Raw genomic sequence first — 5,754 nt, 5'->3', positions numbered from 1 at the left:
AAAACTTGGCAATAATACCCAGAAACATTCACACATTCAGATTTTCTTTAGATGTTTACCTGGAATATGTAGCTATTTCATCTTTCAGTGTGATTGTTTAATTATTTTTAAAACTCCCATCCTTACCCTTCCAGGTTACCTGAACAGCATTTTTTTTTTTTCTTCCTCCTATCATCCATCTTGTATATTTACTCATCTCCTTCTCCCTGCCAATTTAGTGGTAGTTGTTCAATGATCAGGATTGTCTATCTGTAGTCAGCTGAGTACATATATTGATCTGTGTCACTGTGTTTATGCACTGGACCAACTATTGTTTACCATTCATGAAATACCAGCAAAAAAAGGAGAAAAAAAGAAGACAAAAACACTTGCACAATGTTGTAGAATGTCCATTAACCCAGATGAGAAATCAAGGCAGCTGTTTTCAAATCAACACATACTGTTTTAAAATGAAACTGAATGGTAAACAATGCTTTCCGTTGTACCCCCTTAGCCGTCCTCTCAATTCTCTTTGGTCTAGTTTTTATTATTTTTGGTTTCTTATATTATTTTTTTTCTTTGACTACAGGTTCTGCTCGTTTCCTTTACACCTAGCTATGTATTTTCCTACTTCTGGTTGAAAATAAATTCTGTATTATCTGTTTCAAGCCGTGTCACCTCTTATTCTTTGCAATGGATATTGGAAAATAAATTCTATATCTGTTCTCCTTGTCGTGCCTGCTTTTTTTTTTTTTTTTTTTTTTTTTTTTTTTTTTTTTTTTCTCCTCCCTCCTCCCAGCCTTTCTCAGGTTTGGGTTAACACGTGCGTATTTCTGTTCCTCTTCCTCGGTTGGTGACTTCATCAGATGTTGCCAACAGGAGATCACTGGCTCAGATTATATAGTTTTCTCACGGCTCCACACAGTCGGAGTCATTCTGTGGTTTCCATCTGTACCGTTCTTGTGAATATGATCTCAGAAACGCTGAGGGTGAAGGGCACTTTGACCTCTTGTGTTGAGGCTCTATATGCTAAATATAATTCAAAGGTTTAATTTTGAAGGAAGAAAGTCAGAGATATTTTATATTATAGCTTAATGTTATAAGCAATTTGTCAGTTATGTATATAACTTGGGAGAAAATGAAGCAATTTTGTCTTCTGAAAAGTGAAAGTGCGGTCTACCCATCCTGATGATTTTTTCTTTTTTTTTTTAACTTGTAAGAGACCCCCGTCATTCATTTTTCTCAAATTCCTCTAGACCACCACCTCACTGATGAGCTGAGCATCATCACTTTGTTGAACCAGGCTCAGAGGGGGGGCTCTGAGCCTGGTTCAACAAAGTGATGATGCACAGCTCTGCTGGAGGTTTCTTCCCATTAAAAGGGAGTTTTTCTTTCCCACTGTTGCCAAAGTGCTTGCTCATAGGGGGTCATGTGATTGTTGGGTTTTTCTCTGTATGTATTATTGTAGGACCTTACAATATAAAGTGCCCTGAGGCAATTGTTGTTGTGATTTGGTGCTGTATAAATTGAATTGAGCTGAACTGAATTAAATTTGCTGTCCCCTCTAAATACCTCAGCATGCAGCCGTTATTGCCTCAACCGCTGGCAATAAAAGTGAGTACACCCCTAATTGGGCACAATTTAGACATTTTCAATCAGCTGTTTTCCCTTCCTGGTGACTCGTTAGTGTTACAAGGTCTCAGGTGCAAATGGGGAACAGGTATGTTGAATTTGGTCACAGGAAGTTCAACATTGCACATCATGGCAAAGAATTCTCTGAGGATCTGGAAAATAAAATGCTACTCTACATAAAGATGGCTATAAGAATATTACCAACACCCTGAAACTGAGCTGCAGCAAGGTAGGCAAGACCATACAGCAGTTTAGTAGGACAGGTTGCACTCAGGACAGGCCTCACCATGGTTGACCAACAAAGTTGAGTGCACATTCTCAGCGAATTATCCAGAGATTGTCTTTCGAAAATGGATGTATGAGTGCAGGTTGAATGCATGGGGGGGGGGGTCAGCCTGTCAGTGCTCAGACAATATGCCATACACTGCATCAAATGGCTGTCATCCCAGAAAGAAGCCTATTTTAAAGATAATGCACAAGAAACCGCACAATCAGTTTGCTGAAGACAAGCAGACTAAGGACATGGATTACCTGTGGTCTGATGAGACCAAGATAAATGTATTTGGTTCAGATGGTGTCAGTCGTGTGTGGCAGCAACCAGGTGACGAGTACAAAGGCAAGTGTGTCTTCCCTACAGTCAAGTATGGTGGTGGGATGTCATTGTTTGGGGGCTGCATGAATGCTGCTCGCACTTGGGAGCTACAGTTAACTGAGGTAATCATGAATGCCAACATGTACTGTGACATACTCAAGCACAGCATGATCACTTCTCTTCAGAAACTGGGCCACAGGACAGTATTCCAACATGATAACAATCCCGACACGCCTCCAAAAAGACCATACAGACTTAAACCCAATTGAGCATCCTCAGATGGAAGGTGGAGGAGCGCAAGGTCTCTTACATCCACCAGCTCCATTATGTCATCATGGAGGACTGGAAGAGGATTCCAGTGGCAGCCTGTGAAGCTCTAGTGAACTCCGTGCCCAACAGAGTTAAGGCAGTGTTGGAAAATAATGGTGGCCACCAGTGTTGGTCAAGTTACTTGAAAAAAGTAATCACTAATTACTGATTACTTCCCCCAAAAAGTAATCCCGTTACTTTACTGATTACTTATTTTCAAAAGTAATTGGTTACTTAGTTACTTTTTAAAAACATGATTTACAACCTAAATAGATAATAGACAATAGATAAGAAAGCAATAGATCTTTCAGCCCAATTCTACTTTTTCTGCATAATCCACCATATAAACTTTAATCAAATGGAAAAAGTCTCTTTTTAAAATTTGTTTTATTAGTTTTAATCTTTTAACTTTATGCATCAAGCAAACATTAAATGATATGCAACATTCACTGGCTGGAAGAAATTTGTTTAACATTTAAACCTATTTTCTGCACATTCCAGCACATAAAATAAAATAGGTTTTTGTGTTTACACTCAGTCTTTCAAATAAATGCAAGTGAAACACAGCAGAAAATAAATAAAGCCAAAGACTAGTGGTCCTGTTGCTTTATTTTCACCTGTATGGCGGGAGTGGGCCAGGCGGATGTTTGCCCTGGTGCAGGAATCCGCGAATTTCTCTGTGAATTTCCCATTACATGGCACTGTACTCGGTGCTTGCTCGGAAGTTTAGGGGTTTTTTTGCTGTAAAAAGAAGTTTTCTTCCGACGCAGTGAGCAGCGGAGGCTAATGTTTTTTTCACTTTTTACAGAATCAAACTCAAAGTAAGGTCAGTACTTCCACGCTTTAAACGCTGCACGCTCATACTCTCTCCCGCACTCGTTATATTATTATTATTATATTATTGTTATTCTGCACACAGCTGTTGCGTCGCACTCGCTTACGTCATTGTCATGAGACATTCTCCCAAATAAAATCACAGTTTTAGTAACGCAGTAACGCAGCGTGCTTACGGGAAAGTAACAGTAATCTAATTACCTTTTTTGCAATAATAATCCCTTACTTTACTCGTTACTTGAAAAAAGTAATTGGATTACTGCCCATCTCTGGTGGCCACACAAATTATTGACACTTTGGGCACAGTTTGGACATTTTCACTTAGGGGTGTACTCACGTTTGTTGCCAGCGGTTTAGACATTAATGGCTCTATGTTAAGTTATTTTGAGGTGACAGCAAATTTACACTGTTAGACAAGCTGTACACTGACTACTTTACATTGTATCAAAGTGTCATATCTTCAGTGTTGTCCCATGAAAAGATAAAATAAAATATTTACAAAAATGTGAGAGGTGTACTCACTTTTGTGAGATACTGTAAAAGAAATCTCAAAGCATGTTTGTCACCCTACCTGATAATGTGGAGAAAGCATCAATATTTTCAATGAACTTTTTCTATGATATCTTCGGTTTGTGGCTCTCTATAGATAGGCGTGGGTTTTTAAAACTGTAAAATTGAGCAGCACAGGCTTGCAATGGTGAGGTGATAATTCAACATTTTTAAACTAGATTCAGGAGCATCGTGTGGCAGTTGTTGCCGTAGCAGTAAGTGTGTCACACAGCTGGCGAAGGCTGGATTATGAGACCCAAGGGTATGCAAGTTTGCAGGTTTTTGTTCCAGCCAAGCCTTCCTCCATCTTCATTAGAATATGTGAATATCTGCTCAAAATTAAAACCTGCGCACTCACGGCTCTCTGTGACACACTTTTTCCAGACTGTGGGCCGAGGAGGACTGTCTCGGTTGAAGCACCTGTCTCAGTAAGCGCACTCACCCCCTGAAGTGTCCTTTAGTAAGACACTAAACCGTTAACAGCGCCACGGGTGCTGTTATCTAGCTGAGACTGACCTTTGGTTTTCCTCCAGAACAGCAAATGAAACTAGAATTTCCCATTGGGGATCAATAAAGTTTAACATTAACATTTAGTACCTTAAGTAGGTTGAGGATGACAGTTTTTTGCATTAACATTCACGGGCACATGATGGAGCCAGAGGATTACCTCTGGACAAGCACAGCGCACTGATCTGATCCTGACAGCAATGTGAAGAATGAAAAACATCTCAGATGTGCCACATAAAATCTTAAACGAGGAGAATCAGATTTTTTCCTGATTATTCTGATGCTGACCAATAAATCAAACTCCACTCCAAACTGTTAGCCAGAATAGCAGTGTGTGCATTTAAAAAAGAATAATATCAGAACTCTAAACAAATGTTGTTCTTTCATAAGTTATCTTAAATAATCTTGAAAAGATGTACATAATTTTTTAATTTGCAGGACTCTGTGCAAAAGTCTTGACAATTTGTTGGTCTGGGGCATTCAGGTGTGTGCTAATGCTGAGATGTCATAGAGTATCAGCACAGATACCTCCTACCAGCTGTCAAGCACGGTGGTGAATGTGTGATGGTTTGGACTTGTTTGCAGTCACTGAGTCAACCATGTACTCCTCTGTGGACCACAGTATTCCAGAGTCAAAAGCTAAGGCCTGGCCGACACTGGATCATGCAACAGCACAATGATCCAGTGTCGGCCACCAAATTGACAGCAGAATGTATTAAAAAGAAAGTATCCAAGTGTTGCTATGCCTCGGTCAAAGACTGTTTGAAATTGTGTGTCAGGACCTGAAGACAAGCATTGCCGTAAGGAGGAAGGGGGGCCAAAGCTGTTCCGCAATAATGTGAGTGACTGAAAAAGTCATACAAAAAACAATTATTTCAAGTTATTGCAGATGGTGGTTTTACAAGCTGCAAGTACAAGTACTTAGTAGTTACATTCTATACAGTATGTTGATCACATGCTAAAAATAGTAATTAAAACTGAGTGATTCCTTGACTGATTATTAAGTACTGCCACTTATTGTTATTCACATATCGTTAGCTTCATAGCATAAGTGCCTAAGTCATTTTTTGGTCAAATTGAGATTTTTGCCTAACTTTACTCCCCTACCACTGCTGCATCATCCTGTCCGTCTGCCTATGTCATCACAAAAAAATGACTTAGGCACTTATGCTATGAAGCTAACGATATAGAAAAAAGGAAAATGACTAGCAGTTTTTCCTCCGTTCTGCATCTAAATATGAATGAAGGAGTCTCTCTGTGTGTATGTGTGCACCTGCCCCTTGCTTCTTCTTTTTTAAAATCCCTTCATCTACTTACATTATGACTGGATTTCTGGCCATCTGAGGTCAGTG

Source organism: Pundamilia nyererei, unplaced genomic scaffold (assembly GCF_000239375.1).
Source record: "Pundamilia nyererei isolate P.nyererei 1_Seehausen unplaced genomic scaffold, PunNye1.0 scaffold00001, whole genome shotgun sequence".
Taxonomy (NCBI): Eukaryota; Metazoa; Chordata; class Actinopteri; order Cichliformes; family Cichlidae; genus Pundamilia; species Pundamilia nyererei.
Note: the sequence above shows the minus strand (reverse complement) of the source record.